Genomic DNA, 20,322 nt, shown 5'->3' with positions numbered 1-20,322 from the left:
TAATTTCTCTGTGCTTCCCATTCAGGATGACTGCCAAATATTAGGGAATTGATTTCCCTAATATAAATATAAAGACGTATTCCCTTGACCAGGATGTCTTTTCTGGAGCCTACAACCACTTGCCAATGGCTCTTGCCTCCAACAAGGAGCCTCACTTTCAGCTGCTAGGACTGGGGAAGATGTTATTTTGAGCTTCCTGAAGTGGCCTTCAGATGTACGTTACCAGAGAGACAGTATTACAAAATACTGTTGTGTGTAGATGACATAGTACATTTTCCCTCATCCCTCATCATATAATACATAACTCTGGAATTTGGGATAAGGCACAAGAACCTAACCAATATTTAAAATATTATTTCAGTGGAATTATCTTTTTGATATACAAATAACCAATTCAAAACTTTTTGTCTGTAACATTAATAATATGAGGCATTTTGCAATCCTGATTCATAAGTAGCCAAAATTACTTCACCAGTGATAGCTGTGGATGTATATTGTTGAAAATAATGTAATTAAACATTATAGGTGAAAGCAGGGGCCCCCATGTAAGCAGACATGAAATGGTTAATTTGAATTTTGACCTTTGTTATTAAAGCAAGCTATTTTGCAATCCATGTTAATCTTGATTGTCCCATTGGGGCAGAGAACATAACCATGGAGTAAAGGCTTTAAGTAATGAGGAAGAAAATTCTGGTTTAGCTTTCAGTTTGGAAAATGGTCTTTTCTCGCCAAAGGCCATGGATGGTACTCGATAGTAATTATTATCCCTATTTCACAAATGAGAAAACTGAGAATGAAACAGAAATATCTGCAGCAGAAAAAAATGGACATAAAGTTAATGATTCACTAATACTTTAATACTGAAGTATTTATAGTTTAATATTGTGAAGCATTAAAAGAACCAGTTTAATAACAGTTAAAATGCAAAACAAACAAACAAACCATAATAGTACTAAAGGAAAAACCATAGGACATTCTTAATAACCATAGAATGGGAAGGCTTAGAATGACACAAACCCAGAAGCTATAAGAGAAAAAAATTGATGCATGATGAATGTGACCATAAAACAGATTTGTTTTTTAAATCACTACATGACAAAAAAGAGAATGAGAAACAATAAAAAAAGATAAATGACACACTAAGAATATACTTCCACCACTCACATTGCAGAGAAGAGCTAATTTCTTTAATCTGTAAAGAACTTCCATTCATTAGTAAGGAAAAAACAAAAAGACAAGCCCCATATAAAAGTAGGCAAAAATTAAGAACAAATAGTTGACAGTAAAGTAAATGCAGATGGTTTAAAGCATATAAAAACAGCTTACTCTCATTCACAACAAGAGAAATAGAGGGGCGCCTGGGTGGCTCAGTTAGTTAAACATCTGACTCTTGATTTCAGCCCAGGTCATAATCTCACAGCTGTGAACTCCGAATTGAGCCCTGTGTTGGGCTCTATGCTAGGTGTGGAGCCTGCTTAAGATTCTCTCTCTCCTTCTCCCTCATCCCCTCCCTATGCCTTCTCAAAAAAAGAGAGAGAAAGAGAGAGAGAAAAATAGAAATTAAAAGTGCAACTTCAGACCGTTTTCTACCTACCAAATTGGCAAATATCAAAGAAGGATAATCTACTGTATTGCCAAGGGTTTGGAGAAGCAGGCACTCATGTTTGTAGCAGGAGCAAATTGGTAAAGCCCTTTTGTTCAGTTGTTATTCAGCAGAGGTTCCTGAATCATGTAAGACGTATAATTTGTAACCATTACCCCGGGGCCTAGGATAAATAGACAAGTGAAATAACATCCTTTACAAGTTTTTTCCAGCAAACCCTTTTCCTATTTGGCTGTGATGATCCATAAACTCTGGGCTTTTACTACAGATGAGGCTGCTGGTTACAAAATGAGACATTATCCATAACTTTGTTCTAGTCTCAAATCTACACCTTGTAAAGTTGGCATATACATATTATGGTAGTTTTAAAACATGTCCATAAATTCTCTGGTATCCTTTCATGAAGCAAAGCTTAATTCCCCTCATTTTGAGTGTGGGCTGGACTTAGTGACTTGTTTCTCATGTACAGAATACTATGGAAGTGATGGTACATCACTTCCAAGACTAGGTCATAATAAACGCTACAGCTTCTGTCAGTCTTTTGCTCATGGGTCATTTGCTCTTGGAGAAGCCACGGGGTGAGGAACTGAGGCCTCCAGCCAATAGCCATATAAGGAAGCCATTTAAAATTGGAAGACCTCAGTCCCAGCTGAGCCTTCAAAGGCCTGCAGCCTTAGGAGACACCTTGACTGCAACTCCAAAGGAGAACCTGAGCAAGCACCACCCAGCTAAGCCGTGCCGTCCTGACTCTCAGAGATTATGTGAGATTATGTTGGTTTTCAACTGCTAAATTTTGGCATACTTATAATGAAACAATAGATAGCTAATATATATATATCTTCTGTCCTTCCCCACTCCCCATCCTCCCACTTCCCAGAGAATAGATATATCTTTAAGCTCACCACACAGTCACTGCTTTCTCTTCTGTCTGCTCCATTTCCAGGGACAATGAACTCACGTAGCCTCTACAGCAACAAGTTGGAGAAGAGGAAGAGGTGAGGAAGGGAAGTGATGTAATCACTATAAGTTCATGCAGAAGAGGGAAAAAAAAAACATGAGAGAAAATATGTGTTAGAACTTTCCTTACACAATTCTCAAATTACTACATAATTTTCTTGGAACCTGCTGACTTGAACATATCTAGCTGATTTCTTTCAGGATACTTCCCACCATTTACTTCCCCAATTTCATTCATCTTCCTCCTCCCAACCCAGGTGGTACACACTCTTAGATAAGAGCTGGAAATGTGGAAAGATTCAGGGCTTGTATAACCTTGGAACATCAACAAAGGAAAAGGACGCTAGCATAACAAGCTATTTTTTTTCTAAACTGCATCATTTTCATAAATATGTAAATTTTGTTCCAATAAATTTCACCATACACATTCTGGGGTCCACAGTCAACAGTATGTAGCATTCAACACTCTACCTTATAAGGACTTCATATTCTCTCTTCTTCTCCCTTCCTCTCTCTGTCTCTCTGTCTCTCTCTCTCTCCCCACATACACATAGCCCACTCACCACCCCCACCTCTTCTCCCATCCCATGATTTGTAGTACTAATTCTGAAAAATTCTTTGTCCCTCAATGGAAGTGCACTTTAAAAAGATTATAGAGGGGTGCCTGGGTGGCGCAGTCGGTTAAGCGTCCGACTTCAGCCAGGTCACGATCTCGCGGTCCGTGAGTTCGAGCCCCGCGTCAGGCTCTGGGCTGATGGCTCAGAGACTGGAGCCTGTTTCCGATTCTGTGTCTCCCTCTCTCTCTGCCCCTCCCCCGTTCATGCTCTGTCTCTCTCTGTCCCAAAAATAAATAAACGTTGAAGTGACACAGTGCCCAGCTAAAAAACGTTTAAAAAAAAAAAGATTATAGAATTTCTTATGGTTTGCCTCCTGAGAACAAACTGAGGGTTGATGGGGGGTGGGGGAGAGGGGAAAGTGGGTGATGGGCATTGAGGAGGGCACCTGTTGGGACGAGCACTGGGTGTTGTATGGAAACCAATTTGACAATAAATTATATTTAACATAAAAAAAGAAGTCACATGGTTGGAATACAAATATAGTAAGATGAAAAAATAAATAAATAAAAAGATTATAGAAGTCTTTCCAATGTTCAAAGATGAAAGAAATGTATTTCACACTGCTAAGGGCTAACAGCTATTCTTTTCTGATTATTTACTTTTGAGAGAGAGAGAGAGAGAGAGAGGCAGAACGAGAGGGAGACAGATAATCCAAAGCAGGCTACACACTGTTGGCGCAAAGCCCAACCCGGAGCTCAAATTTATATATAACTTGCAAGATCATCATAACCTGAGCTGAAGTCGGATGCTCAACTGACTGAGCCACCCAGGCGCCCCATGCTAAGAGCCATTCTTAAACGCACATGAAAGCATGGAACTTTAAAACCATTCCCTTTAACACACACACTTCTGTCCTTTTTTCCCCCCAGTTTTCTTACTAGTAGAAAAACAACAATCCCCAGGCATAATTTCTGCTGAGACTCACACATCATAGTTTGTCCTTTGGTCCAGTTTATATCTCACATGACAGAGGAAGGAAACTAGCATCACAAAGTTCGGAATCATACCTTACTGCCAATAGGGCCCATATCCAGAGGGCCAGAGGTGAGGCTGCACCCACATAGCCTCCAAACTGCCACTCCCTTTCACCCCCCACACTTAACTTATTGGGCTCGCACATAGTTTCTGTGTCTAAGGCACTATTTCACTACCAATCTTGCTTCGAACTCTTCCCTACATGGTTGGGAACTAATTCCATAAACCAAGAAGTTTATGCCTACATCTGTATATCTGGCATTCCTCTCTCGGGCATTTTCCCGACCTGTCAGCCTCGTTCCAATGCTTATTATGCTCTTGGGACATCCTGCTTTGAGCTGCGATATAGTAGAGGCCCAGGCTCTGAGGTAATCCAGGGATCCTAGCTCTTGAACCCCCCCAAACTGGGTGTCTCCACCCAAATCACAATAGCTCTGTGGCTGAATTGCCAGAATGCTTTGTACCCAACATCATTCCGTTACCTCAATATTTACCCAAAGCCAAACCACCTCTAGTGATCCTTCCGCACAGAGGCTGGGGACAAAAACTTAGTCCCTTTTCTCTGTGGTCCTAAAAGAGAGCAGTTCTTCAGATGTTTTGCTAACGAAAAGGGATTTTTGAGGGGTGCCTGGGTGACTCAGTCAGTTAAATGTCCAATTTTGGCTCAGGTCATGATCTCGTGGTTTGGCAGTTCAAGCCCTGCATCAGGTTCTGTGCTGACAACTCAGAGCCTGGAGCCTGCTCTCTCCGCCCCTCCCGGCTGGTGCTCTACCTCTGTCTCTCAAAAATAAATAAATGTTAAAAAGTTCAAAGAAAAGGAATTTTTGAAACAAAAAAGAAGGTATGGAGGATAAAAGTAAATATAAACAGTACACATTCTCTTTTAACAAGATTGAACAGTGAAACAAGAGCACAGAACAGTGTAGCTCTCCGCTGCCACCATCACTTCCCCGAAAAAAAATGTCAAGGAGGAGCCTACGTGTGACTAACACATGAGTTGATAATTTGACTGTTTCTCACAGTAGGCATGTTTCCAAATATCATCAAGAGAAATAAAAAATAATTGTGCATATCTAATAAACACTTCTATGGTAGTAGTTTTCTATCAGTAGGATAGCGATCTGTATGCATCTGCTCACAAAGTTTCCACAGCTCACAAGTGCTCACAGCACAAAACGATTATGCCTCTTCATGTCTCCTAAGGCCTCTGACAGGTTCTGACTCATCCTTCTTGCCATTCATACCCTCCCATACCCATCGGGACCTATGCTTTTAAACACAGAACAATTTGTAATTCTCAAAAGGTACCATATTCTTCTCTGTCTCTTGGCTTTTGCACACTCTCTACTTTCCGAAACGCTCAAACTTGCCATCATCGCCATCCTTCATACTCCCCACCTCATTTAGCTGGAATCTCACTCATTCTTCAGGGTCTGGCTTATGAATCTTGTCCTTGTCTAAGGCTTTCCTGACACTTCACACTCAGCCAGAGAGAACTGAACATCACCTTTATATCATCTTTGTGCCTGGTGCATACCTTTAAATACATACATCTCCAGCTTAGACAGTGAGACTACATCCTATGATCAAAGCTCACATCTTGCTCTTGTTTGTAGCTATACCAATAGAAACAATGACTGGCACGTAAAAAATGTTTAAAAGGCATTTAGTGAAAGAATGGATGGATAAATGGATGGGTGGATGGATGGATGGATGGATGGATGGATGGATGGATGATGGTAAGCATTAAGAATTTTTCATGATTTCTCAAAAAGAAAAGAATTTTTCATGACTTCTCAAAGTAGCAGATACTGAGATACGGTGGTAGGTTCTATATAAATGCCTTTAAATATATACTCTCAGCAAGAAGGTGAGCAAACTGAAGCTCAGAGAGGTAGAGTCATATGTTCAAGTTTACACACAGTAAGTAGTAGAGTTGGAATAATCTGGACCTGGGTCTGTTTGACAATAAAGCCCATGGTCTTTTCACAGAACCATATTTTGTTTTTATTCTAGTGAGTACAGCCATGGCAGAACAATATATTTAACAGGATATTTTAAAAGAGAAATATCCCAAGAAAAACAATTTAGGAAGCTACCATGCCTTAAAGAAAATGATTAATACTTAAACACCTTTCCTTTGCATCTATTCACACCAATAACCTACCTCACTATTAGATGGCCTCCCAGGAGACTTACTAACTGTCAGGAAGTCATATCTGAAAAATGTCTGGTGTCTAGTTGTATCTCTCACTACAAATTAATGGGGATCTTGTGACCAAGAACACAAATCATTAGTTTTTAAATCAGGTTTGTTTGTCTTAACACAACCTGGCAGTATATAGAGTCACCAACAACGTATGAACTGTGGCGAGGAAGAGGCTGGGGAGAGAAAGGGTTGCCTAGTTTCCAAGTGTGCAGCACTAACGGTTGTGCTCTACATCACCGTGTGCCATCTGACGCCGGCTCTGAGAAGCAAGCCAGCGGGCACCGTTCTCTTCCAGATGCAAACGAAAAAAAAAAAGCCTTTCAGCTATAACAAGCTGGAGGGCCATGAAGCAGTGGTCAGCTGCACTGCAATTTGTTTCCAAGATGACAAAGAGCAGAAAGTACAAACAGGGTAAGGTTGGAGACCTCAGTCAGAGGCACTGGATGATCCCACTGTTGCTGGGAGCCTGAACTTGGTAGCGTAACTTCTTTGCTTGGAAGCCCTCAATCAAGCAGGACCTCTAAGGCTACAACTGTAATTTCAAACCACAAAAGAAAACAGAACCCTCTCAAACTTTTATTTTGCTGAGGAAGTGGATGATTTAAATAAGTCTGTTTGACACATGCCTATCTGACTTCCCAGCTCCCTTAGGTTTCTTGCAAGTCAGCCATAAAGCTATTCCCCACTTGTTCTGACAGGATTTATGCATTCTACATCTGGTATTCAGCAAGCATATTTTTCTTCCTTTTTCATTGAACTTCTGCCCATACACACATACAGGGTCTCATTTTAATAGCGGGATTATTCCCTGTATATTTAAATACACAGGAAACAGGAAATCATCTAAAAGAACACAGTGATCTCATGGTTATATCACTTTTCCCCACAAGCCCATTTGGAATCAGAGACAAAGACAAGATTCTGGGGCTTATAGCTTCAGAGTTTCTCAACCTGAGAGACTGACTGACCTTAAGTTCCCTCTTCTGGTTCTTAACAAAGTACAAATTAAGAAAATGAAATAGCACATTTATTCCAAGATACAGGAAAGAAAAGAATTTTTTTTTTCAAGATAAATCTGTATTCAGGTCTCAGAAATGTAAAAGGGCATTTGGTTAGCTGGCTAAAGCAGGGGCCAGAGGATCTAGGGAAAGCCCTCTACTGTGGAATCAGGAAAGGTCTCTGTACATTCAAACATGGCTCACAGTTTGCCCTGGGTTTTCTGAAAGACGTATTTGGAATGGAGAAACTTGTATTTATTGAGCACTAACATGTCTTGACCATTTAATCCTCACAAAACCCACATGAGATAGGTATTTTAGCCTCATATTACAGATGAGGAAGCTGAACCCGGACTCCTAAAGAGACTCAGCGTATTGCAAAGGAGAGCATTTCTCCCAGTTAGAAATTCTTTCTATGGCGTTAAGTTTTCCCGAGATGCTTCACACTGCAGCCTTGGGGAAGGGCTTAAGAACACAATCTTGTTATAACACCCTGGGAATGGAACTTCCCACATCCCATCTCCAACTGTACCCGATTAGGGACCAAAATTGCTCCATGTGATGGCTCTGAGAAATGGCAGCTCTAGAAGTCCTTTCTCCATCAAACAACAAAGAAATTAGGTTCTGTATACTTCAATGTATTCTATTCTTTAAGCATTGGTATCTCTTTCTACTCCCTATGTCAGCTCTCTGTTAACTTGGATGTTTGATTAATCTGAGTATTTTCTTTCCCAGACATGCCAGAAAATGAAGCATTTGTGAAAGCAGGATACTCTTATTCAGCCCCTGGAACAGCTACCCCACTCCCAACTCTTCAGGAATGCCAATGTCTTCCCTCACCTTGTTTGCATCAGACATTTTGCTAGTTCCTACCTCACTTCCTTTTCTGTTGAATGTTCTCCTTATCCATGCATCTGAAACTATCACCATCAAATCTGATTCAAATCCTCCTCAAAGTCTCCATTCTTGGCCCCATGTGGATTTTAACTCCTTAAACATGCTCTCTAACCCAGTCTATATGACCTTGGAACTACATTACTCTGCACCTATTCTCAACGCTTTGTAACTAACCTTTAGTCATTTTCCCTATAACATTCTTTGTCTCCCTAACCTTTGCAGAGTGGAACAGCATCTCTTATTATTTTGAATCTTGAAATAGGGTGTGTCTAAACTCACATACATCCAGTGGAGTGCTGAAGCCGTGTTAGGCCCGCACTCAAGAGCCCCTTGTATATATTATGCTGCATATCTCTTCCTGACTTAGTTTTCAGGAATACCATGTTGGTATGAAATTTGACCATTGTGGGGGTATTTATATCTCAGAAATTAGCAACAAATCAAAACTTTGTTTTCCTCCTTTGGAGAACCAGTTTACCTGTACAATGTCCTTGCTATTCAAAGTGTGGTTCAGAGACCAGCAGAATCACCATCACTTGGGAGCTTGTTAGAAATATGGAACCCTGTATCTCACCTCCAGCCTCCCAGATTTTTGCATTTTTTTAAACAAGACCCTCTGGCGATTTGCTTGCCTATTAAAATGTGAGACAAGGAACTTCTAAAATCACCTCTTAAAATCTAGAATTGATTCATTTTACAAAGACTAAGTTCAATACGTTTTTGACATTAATGGAAATCCACAGTGTGAAACTGTTTCAATTCTCAAGGCCATTTGCCAAGAGCCAAGATGTATTTGTCCTATTTACATAGTATTGCTGTAAAATTCTGAATAATTTGTTTTTAAAAGTTTGAAATGGGACAATGTCCAATAGCTGGGAGAAACTTGGATTTTTAATACTAAATTAAGGGCACAGCAAACTAATAATGGAAATTAAGATTTTTGGAAGTGGAAAATGGCAAAGATCTAGGAAAGGGCATGGAGAATCTTTTCTTCTCTTTTCATGCAACTTTGATGAACTTATGTTGCCTAACGTATGCATACATCAAAGAAATTTTGAAACCATGAACTAATATTAATAAAGCAGCTGCATCATCCTTTACAAACGGCTTCTCCAGTACATTAGTAGTCGTGCAAAAATCCTGGGTAGAATTCTGCATAAAATATTAAGGATAAGCCTAAAAGCACACATGAAACTTACAACACCAAATTCCAATATATATTGTAACATAAGTTTCTGAAAAGCTGCATCCGTTGAATATTTGCAAAAGAAGTCCATATTATTGACAAAGCACAAACTTTAGGGTCAAGTTGCTTGAGTTTAAATCCCAGCTCTGCCACTTACTAGCTGTGGGATCCTAGGAAAGTTACTCTGTACCTCAGTTCCTTACCTGTAAAATAGAAGTATAAGAATATTACCTACCTCATTGCATCTGGCAGTTGCAGCAACCACACCCATTGGTCACTGTGGTTAAGCTTACTGACTCTGGAGCCAGACTGGCTCATTTGAATCTTGGCCCTAACCCTAAGTGTGTGCTCTTGGGCAAGTTCCCTCATCTTTAAAATGAGGAAAGAATAAATAAGTCAATTTATGTACAAGGCTTAGAAGAGCCCCTGGCCAAAGTAAGGGCTATGTAAGTATATTACCAGGCAGTTCTATTTAATTATTATTTTTTTTTTTTTTAGATTTTTAACAATATTTATCTGTCATCAAACAAACCAGCTTGGGTTAGAGGTTAAAAAGATATATATGTTTACATCTCTGCAGTTTCAAATATCAGCTAAAACAAACAAACAAACAAACAAAACCCCACAAATTCAGAAATGTTTTAGGTAAATTTGTGAGAGTATTACAGCTTAAGCCACTGGTTCTCAATGTTTAAGGGGAACAGAATCTGCCACCCCAAAATATGTCTCTTGGCATAAGGACTGTTTTAGGCTGAGTATTTTTAAGAAAGAGCAGACATAGCAGAAGCTCTGAAAATAGTAGAAGTTATCATTTTGTAAGAAGCATTTTCATTTATAAGGGGAATCTCTATTTGTAAGAGATTCTATTTGTCTCCCTCTCTGTACCAAAAGGATGGTAAATCTAAATCTTTAGAAACTTATCAGGGCAGAAAGCAACAATATAAATCAGCATAACCATCTTTTTTTTTTTTTCAACGTTTATTTATTTTTGGGACAGAGAGAGACAGAGCATGAACGGGGGAGGGGCAGAGAGAGAGGGAGACACAGAATCGGAAACAGGCTCCAGGCTCCGAGCCATCAGCCCAGAGCCCGACGCGGGGCTCGAACTCACGGACCGCGAGATCGTGACCTGGCTGAAGTCGGACGCTTAACCGACTGCGCCACCCAGGCGCCCCATCAGCATAACCATCTTACCCTTGCTTCTTGCCATCCACCCCCACCCTTGCCCTTCCATAATTGGTCTTCCCATCCAACCCCTACAATCTCCAACATCTTTCTTTTGTCTTTAGCTAAAGATGTTATTTTAACAGTGGCTTCAGCCATTTCAGAGAGTTATTCAGTTTTCTTGGACATCTCCCATATATACAGAAGGTATAAATGTTATTAAACTTTTGTTTTTCCCTCTTAATTTCTTTTTTTTTTTTTTTAAGTTTCTCGGTTTATTTTGAGAGAGACATAGACAGCATTAGTAGGGGAGGAGCAGAGAGAGAGAAATGAGAGAATCCCAAGCAGGCTCCATGCTGCCAGAGAACCTGATGTAGGGCTCAGAGCCACGAAGCTCTGAGACCATGACCTGAGCTGAAACCAAGAGTCGGATGCTTAACCAACGGAGCCACCCAGGTACCCCAAAGTCTTTTGATTGCACAGGTGTGTCAGATTAAAAGGCTCAAGAGAAAATTATTTTTCTTCCCATACTATATCTTCTGGCGAAATTTAATGAACATTGATGACTGGGTCACAACTCCAGAGATTCTTTTATTTTTTGTGTTGTTTATTTTTGAGAGAGAGAGTGTGTGTGTGTAAGCACAAGCAGGGGAGGGGCAGAGAGAGGGGGGACAGAAGGTCTGAGGAGGGCTCTGTGCTGACACTAGAGAGCCTGATGCCAGGCTTTAGCTCAGGAACTGCGAGATCACGACCTGAGGTAAAGTCAGACACATAACTGAGCCACCCAGGTGCTCCACCTCTAGAGGTTCTGATGTAATTGGTCTGTGTTGTGGCCCAGGCATCAGGAGTCCTAAAATTTCACAGGGGATTTTAAATATGCAACCAGGACTGAGAAACACTGGTCCAAGGACATGATTAAGCAAATGTCAGAAGCAGATTGACAAAATGGTATGGATTTCATGTGGTCGTTGATCTTTTTCGTTACTAGGGCTGGCCTGCTAGCTCTGGAAGCCTCAAATCTTGATGAGGGTAGGCATATTCAAGGCCAATCAGCTTGGGGGGTGCAGGAGAGGAGGTCATTACCTTCCAAAGCTTGGACTCACCAGAGACTAATTCGACTTTAAAATCAATTAATTATTTACAATAGTACTATCTCCTTCCAGCAGGAATACCTACTTGGGAAATGAAATTAATTATCAGAGAACTGTTTGACAAGGCTATGAAATCAGAAAAGGGTCTAGGAACCTGAAGGAGGGGCATGACCCGAAAGCTGTAATAAACTAGATTCTAGATTCTAAACCAATGGTTCTCAAACTTTGCTGTATATTAGCATCACCTTGCCTGGGCCATACTGCAGACCAACTAAGTCAGCATCACTGGGGTTTCAGGGTATCAGTACTTTTTAAAAATTTTACAAATGACTCCAATGGGCATCCAAATTTGAATATCAAGGATATTATTATACTTCTCACAATGCTCCTAAATTCATCTTTTCAATGCTTTAGTTCATCTGACAATGTTTAAATTTACATTAAAAGTACTTGATATAAAAAATGTGTTAATATGCTCTAATTCACCCCCACTCAAATATCTACATGCTCCTTTTTTTATACAGATTCTTCCAGATGAGAATGTAATTAATTATTGAATTTATATAATCTATTAACCATGGGTATTCCAACATCAGAGTTGTGGGAAATATTAGTTCATGCCTGATTTTTAGAAGACAGGAGTTATTTGGAATTAATTCGCATTTATAGTATCAATCTGTAAAACTACTGAGAAAAAGTGAAGTAAGTTACAAGGTTTTGTGATTCCTTTTATGACACCATATTGGAACTACAAATGATCAGCAAATTGGCACGAACAATTAGCAGTGCGTCTTGTCACCTAATTAAAATGAAAATGCTCTTTCCTTTGAAGAATCGGTAGAGAAAAGAGAGCTTCTGCATCTCTCTTATGTTCATTGCCAAGTGCAGTGAATTGAAAATAATAGGTACTCAGTAATGCTTTCAGGATGAAATTGCCTTAAAGCCTTTTCTTCTAAGACTAAAGCGATATTGGCAAAGCAGGTCTATTGTTGTTATGACTTGGGTTTTGCTCCTTAAGTACATCACAAATGTTATATGACATAGTTGAGTAATGTCAAGAATGAGCTTTTGGAATCCAGTTTCAGAGTGCCCCATGTTATCTAAAGAAGAGTATTTCCTTTGCTCCACTTCAATGTTGCTTATTAAACTCTCAGAAAGTATCAGAAATATCACCCTCTAAAAGTCACCACCTCTACTACCTGGCTTTTCCATTTTTTGCCTCTCATCGACCCACTAGAGATTTTTTGGTTTAAGAGAATTTAGGCAAATGCTGAAGTAGTCACTGTGATCAGAGTTCCATTATCATAATGGTCTGCCCATTATAAATTTGAATATTTAGCCTCCCACTAAGATTAGGAAATTCAGACAAAAGATTTCTTAAACTTGATTGGGAATTTGAGGCAAAATGACTACTTTCAGTTATTTATGATTTTTGTGAAAATACATATAATTTTGGAAATTATGAAGAGAATAGTTGGTTCTCATTTTCCACCCTTCTTATTCCATAATTTCTTTCTTGTGAATTTGTCTGGCATTATCAAACAAATAAATGGCCTTCATGAGCACTGATCTTCAACTGCGAATGAATGAATGAATGAATGAATGAATGAAGTAATAAATAGATTTTATGTATATTGTGTTTATTACATTATGTTCTGCTATATTTACCTTAAATCTTATATAAACCATACTTTTTAAATGTTAATAGCATGTTTTATTCAGCTTAACATATCCAAAGTATTATCACTTTAATCACATTCAATATAAAAATTGAGATATTTTACATTCCTTTTTTAGACTAATTCGTTGAAATCTAGCACATATCAATTCAGACTAACCATTTTTCAAGTGCTCAGGAGTTTCATGTAGCTAGTGACTACCATAATAGACAGTGTAGCCTTAGACTATTTGGTACCTAGCCTTTGGGTCTCAGCTTATTCTTACCCTCCTCCCAGAATACACTGCTTCCTGTTTTTCCATGCTACTTACGAGGTGCCTCTTCTCTCTCTTCACTAGGGAAGATCCCTATGTATAGAACTGAGGGTAGGGACTTTGTCTCCTTTCGTCCTTACATTTCTACTATTGCATCAGTAGCTACCAGATACATATTGGCTGAACAAATGATCCAAGTTCACACAGTTATTGCAAAGCTTGAATAATAATGTCATGTGTGGCCTCCTACCATAGATCTTTTTCCATGGTTGACACCCATTAAGACCATTGGTCATGGAATATTTATTATTAACTGACTACTTAAAAAATCAGTATTTTTTCAAACATTTCTCCTCACTAACATCAGTATTTAATCCTAACTATTGAGTCAGTATACAGAGAAGGTCTGCCTTTTGCTGATTGCTGCAGGCAACTCAATGCAAATTCAGTCCAAGTTGTATGCTTGCAGAAAATGCAGGGTTTCATATACTGAAAGCCACTGACCACTTAGGATCTGGCAGGTTTAGTCAGGTCAGTTAACTGTAGAAAAAAAATCAGCAAGGATTAAGACACAAACAGTTTTGTTTGTTTGTTTGTTTGTTTGTTTTAGAGAGAGTGTGTGTGCAAGCAGGGGAGAGGGGAAGAGGGAAAAGAGAATCTCAAGCAGGCTCCATGCTCAGTGCAGAGCCCAACATGGGGCTCAATCCCATGACCCTGGGATCATGACCTGAGCTGAACACAGGAGTTGGATGCTCAACGGACTGAGCCACCTAGGTGCCCTAAGACACAATGTTTCTTAAAAATGATTTAAAGCCCTCACAGCACACAGAAAGGATTCTTTGTGCTGTGAAATCCAACATGAAGTGAAGGGTGTTGATTATGCTGCCATATCATTTTAAAATAATTATGCTTACTGCTTTGTTCAAATGATCAGTGTGTAGTTGTGATTAGAACCTATATTTTAAATATGAGAAACTTTACGAATTTCAATTTCAAGTATAGCCCCAATCAAAAACATGTTTTAATCTATAGTTTACTCTGAAATTTTGTCCCATGTTTTTAAAAATTAAATTCACTTTAAATGGCCTTTATCTTAGTACTAATTATTCTCAGCTAACAAGGGTGACTGGTTTGGAGGTGGCTTTCTCTAGGTCCATGGGACTGGAGGCCTTGGCTAAAGTCAGAGTCACATCCAGGGTGGTTACCAAGCACTTTCTCTGCTCCTTCTCTCCATAGGCTGTGAATGACATGAACAGGAAAGAGGTGAGCAGATAGTGGCTCCATGTGGGCCAGACCCAAAAGTCGGCGGAGCTGCAGAATGAGCTGAAGCTCAGGTTCAAGCAGATGAAGCAGTTACCAGGGAGTCAGGCCTGTATGTATGGAGGGCCTTGAATATGAATCCTTTCTCTAGAGACCTCACTTCAGAACTTGGCTCAGGGTAGGAATCAAATAAACCCTGGGATGTTCTCTGCTGTCTTAGTAATAATGGAGAAACCAGACACAAACCAACTGCCTGAGACTTTTTAAGACTTTAATTTTTAGAGCAGTTTTAGATTCATAGTAAAATTAAGACGAAGGTACAGAGATTTCTCATAGACTCCTTGCTCCCATAGCTTCCCCCATTGTCAACATCCCCCACCAGAGTGATAGATATATTTGTTACAGTTGATAAATCTACATTGACATCTTCTTATTACCCAAAGACCACAGTTTAGATTAGTGTTCACTCTTAGTATTGTACATTCTATGGATTTGGCCTAATGTCTAATGACATGTCTCATCATTATGGTATCATACAGTATTTTCACTGACCTAAAAATTCTCTGTGTTCTGCCTATTCATTCCTACTCTACTCCTACCCCTAAGCCCTGGCAGCTACTGATCTTTTTACTGTCACCGCAGTTTTGCTTTTTCCAGAAGGTCTATAGTTGGAATCATAGAGTACACAGCCTTTCCAGCTTGGCTTCTTTCACTTAGTAATATGCATTTAAGTTTCCTTCATGTCTTGTCATGGCTTGAGAGTTCATTTCTTTTTAGCTGAATAATATTTCATTGTCTGGATGCATTACAGTTTATTTACTCGTTTTCCTATTGAAGGACATTGTGGTTGCTTCCAAGTTTTGGCAATTATGAAGAAAGCTGCTATAAACATCCATCTGTAGCTTTTTTGTTTTGAACGTAAGTTTTCAACTCTTTTGGGTAAATAACATGGAGAATGATTGTTGGATCTTACAGTAAGAGTATGTTTTGTCTTGTAAGAAACTGCCAAAGTGTCTTCCAAAGGGACTGTGACAAACATATATATTCAATAAAATATAATGTATCAGGCTCATTGAAAGCAATCAAATTCAGAAACTTGGGGCAGAAAGGGGAGGTAGAAAGTGAAAACCCAGAAATCTGTACTTCTATAAGCTCCCTAAGGTAAGTTTAGTTCATCAAAAGTTGAGAAACTTTGTTAAAATGAAGTATCCTGCTTACTTTGCCTAAGAGTTTGAATAGAGCACTAGTGGTCCCAACATCCTGAATTTTTCCATCATCATTGCATATTTGTATTCATAGGGATCAAACAGTTGCTTCTTTTCTTAATATACTTTAGACAGGCCTATATTTTCTATTTGGAGTCGAATTATAAATAACAGCAACAGAAAGTTGGAAGGAAGCTTAAAATAGCAAAGAATTTATCTCATCCCCCACCATCCCATCTTGAGGAGTACAGGTGAAAAAAATTTAAGGACCTCTAGAGAAGTTCTCAAGACCTTTCCAGTAATATATTCTGTAGCTGAGATAATTTAATTTAAAACCGTTTATTTGTGTTAACCTCATTTCTTTTTTTCTTATCCAAAATTCTCTGAGTTTAAAATATTATTTTAAACAAACATAAAAGCCAATACCTAGGCCTTTATTGAAGACAGGGAAAGAGAGCATTGACCATATCCTTCCTTTAAACAAATCTGCTCTAAATATTAAAATATAAGCTTTTCAGAAATCATAGTTTCCTTAGCATACAGCTAAGGGGGGAGTATTGCATACAGGGGTTCCAGGCATAATAAACACACAGCATAATTTGTGGCGTGCCCCCAGAGAGCCAACAACAGGCTCTTAGCTTGCGAGAAAACAAGTTGGATTAGAGTGTGGGGTAAAGAAAGCATAAAGTATACAGGTATGATGGGCCAGCTGATGTTGGATTTTTAATTTACATTTAATCCATATTGGATATGTCCACTTTCAGATGGTAGCTGGCATCGATTCTTTTAAACCCAAGATTAATGGTGATAATGGAGTTTCCAGAGAGACTTAGAGGAAATGTATAATCAAACCATGACACAATAGGAAGGAGTGAGTTTAGATTGCAACAAGTGGTAATGAGTTAACCAACACTGCCATTTTCCCCTCTACTCTCAATAAAATATAAATTCTCCAAGAGAACCCTAAACAAATATGTCTTCTAAAGTAGCGACATGAATAGGAAGCCAGTAGGAATTCCTCAGTAGTTGAAGACTACTTTGTGACATGGGTAAGTTCACTAATCCTTCTGTATCTTAGTTTTTCCCATCTGCAAATGGAGGATAATAATAATAGTGACATCACAGGGTTATTTACGTATTGAATGAAATATTTGGGAATATAAGAATATAGCTTGACATAAGGCAATTATACAATAAATGTTAGCTATTATTTTTATTAATATGATATCATCCAGTAGGTTATAAAAATCAGGCTGGAACTAAAATATTGTGTTTTACCCACAAAGTATTAGGGCACTTGGGAAATGCCCAAAGTACTTGAATTTAGAGTTAAAAGTCATTTACATACACTTATGACTGGAAAGGACTTAACCTTACCTGAATTTTATTTTCTTTCTAGACTCTGTTACTATAAAAAGACATCCCTTAAATTTCTACCAAATTACACATCCAGGACTCTTTAGAACAGTGTGTTTATTTTTAATTTGAAGGTGCCCTTGGGTGTTCCCATGTTCATAGGCAAAGCCAAAGACCTCAAAAGTGTTCAAGGCTTGATTGGCCTGTTCGTGTTGGAATGTAATTTGCATCCCATACCTTCCTGAGCTCCTATGAGCTGGAACTCAGAAACATTTCCCTGTGAAAGTAACTCAGAAACAGCTGCTTGTTAGTTCATTTACTCAAGACCAAATTCTAAACAGAAAAAAAGGTAGCCAATTTTCCCAACTGGTTTAAGGAAGCTTCTTTTGTTGGCACAAACACATTCCTTTCAGATTTTATCTATCATATTAATTTTATACTGCTTGAAATAAAAATTTCTGTTCTCCTTCAGTAACCTAGGACCTTGTATGAAATCTCTCTGGCCTTATAAATTCAGGAATCCAGAATAAAATGCTTAAGCATAAAACAAACAAACAAAAAAGGAATACAAAAAATCTTATTTACCTGGACGCTTGAATCCTTTTACATTTAATCTAAATTACAAATTTTAATCCAAAATACTGTAAAAGTATTCTGATTCCCGTATATCTTTTATTTCAGTCATTCTTCTACTAGGAAGTATTTATTTGAATTCCCAGTTATATATATATATATATATCATATGAAATATATATATATATATATTTCATTATGGAAAAATCCAAGAAGCTTAAGAAATAGCCCAAAATGTCAAAAATTTTATAATCTCACTAGAATACAAATAATAGCCAGAAAGCAATTTTAAATAAATACGATTAAGTATTAAATGGATGTCAAAGGCGTTCAGATAAGGAACTACTTAGGGGTTAATTTGGTCCCTGGAGGAAAAAAAGCACAGAAGAGTTTACTTTCAGCAAGCCCCTCAAATCCTGGAAGGTTAGAAGAAATTCTCAACGGGCAGAGATAATTTGAGAGATTATTCAAAGTAGAAAGAACAATAGAAACAAAACAGTAAATATTTGGATACTCAAAAATAGTAGACAGTTTTCCAATCAATTGAACACAACATTTCTAAACATATAGAAATAAAAACAAGTATTTTTAAATATTAAATATATAGTAGAACTCAAAAGTGAAAAGGATGCTACAAACATCAAGGGAATACAGGTGTCAAAGCCTGTTGCCTTCATGGCCATTCAAGGCCAGAACCCAGCCCAGGAAAACACACGCACTGCAGGAATCAGAACTGGGCTCCCTGTGCAAAATCAACGAAAACATCTCAGTGCACAAACCATGAAGGATCCAGAACATCTCTGCTGGAAATGAGCCAACAGCCCCACCCTGTGGGTAAAATAGAGTCTTCTAGGGATATTATAACCCCAAGACTAAGCTTTCATGGGAATAAGAACCGAATTCTCATTACCAGTGTATCTGATAATACCAGGCTGAAAAACTAACACAAAAAATAATTCAGAATGAATATGTTTTGAAAGTACTGACAGACACAACAGTGGACATCACCCCAGGGTGGTTATCTGGATCTCTAGAAAAGATAATTCTCTCTGAAGAAAATCCACAAATTAAAACCTTAAAACAAAATAGGACATTCAACATGGAAGTTCACAAGACATGAGGAACTAGCAATAATCGAACAATATGAAAGGGAGTTTATAATAAGTATGTTTAAAATATAAAGGAAGAAGGGCACCTGGGTAGTTCAATCGGTTAAATGTCTGACTCTTGATTTGGGCTCAGGTGGTAATCTCATGGTAAGTGAGATTGAGCCTAGTCAGGCTCTGTGCTGATAGTGCACAGCCTGCTTGGGCTTCTCTGTCTCTCTCTCTCTCTCTGTCTCTCTCTCTCTCTGCCCCTCCCCTGCTCGCTCTTTCTCTCAAAATAAATAAATAAACTTAAAAAAATAATAAAATAAAATATAAAGAAAGAATTTGCACCTGTAAAATAAAAACAGGAATTATGACACAAATTCTAAAGCCAAATAAAAATATAGTCATTAATTTTCTTAAATTTCAGCAAATTGATTACACAGAAGACAAGTCATACTTGAAGATGAATTCAAAGATAGAATATCTCTATAGCAATGGAGGATATAAAGAAGAAGTCAGGAATCATAGACTACATACCTGCCTCACGGAACATCCAAAGGTGTGAACCAATAGTGGACAGACAATATTCTAAGATGTAATAATGGAGAAAAGTCCAGAAATAAGAAGATATAAAACTTTAGATTTAAAATATCCAAGAATCAAATAGAATAAATAGAAATATAAGGAGAAAAGAACTAAGTGAGGCCAAAAAACTTGCATCAAAAAGTAGTGAGAAATGTGGTTGAAAAAGACACTTGGTGTCAGACTACAGAAGATCTGGAAATTAGTCTAATGAGTTTCAACTCTGTCTTATAGAAAATGGGCACTATTAAATTTGTGGCTGGGCTGCTACAGAAAAAAAGAGTAATGTTTTAGGACATTTGAAACAGGAAGACTACAGTAATATTTTCCATTAAAGAAGAACTCTGTATCCAAATTTTTGTTTTATATCATTTTTGTTTATATTTTATTTTTAATGTTTTTATTTATTTATTTTTGAGACAGAGATTGCAAGTGGGGGAGGCACAGAGAGAGAAGGAGACAGAGAATCCAAAGCAGGCTCCATGCTGACAGTGCCTGATGCAGGGCTCCACCTCACAAACTGTGAGATCAAGACCCGAACCGAAGTCAGACGCTTAACCAACTGACCCACCCTAGCACCCCTATTTATATAAAGATAAATATTTATATTTTGAAGAATCAAAAAA

At 38.3% G+C, this 20,322-nt stretch overlaps 1 protein-coding gene across 1 annotated transcript in view; it reads right to left on the bottom strand.

Moving 5' to 3' along the window:
* The window catches only part of PDE7B (phosphodiesterase 7B), a 579,566-nt gene that overhangs the window by 448,471 nt on the left and 110,773 nt on the right, over window positions 1–20,322 (bottom strand). Inside the window, exon 2 of the mRNA XM_045058098.1 lies at window positions 2,506–2,623. The gene's annotated coding sequence lies outside the window, so the exon portion shown is untranslated. The remainder of the gene's footprint in view (window positions 1–2,505; window positions 2,624–20,322) is intronic.

This window comes from Felis catus, chromosome B2 (assembly GCF_018350175.1).
Source record: "Felis catus isolate Fca126 chromosome B2, F.catus_Fca126_mat1.0, whole genome shotgun sequence".
In the NCBI taxonomy this organism is placed as follows: domain Eukaryota; kingdom Metazoa; phylum Chordata; class Mammalia; order Carnivora; family Felidae; genus Felis; species Felis catus.
Note: the sequence above shows the minus strand (reverse complement) of the source record. Positions and strands in the feature narration are given on the sequence as shown.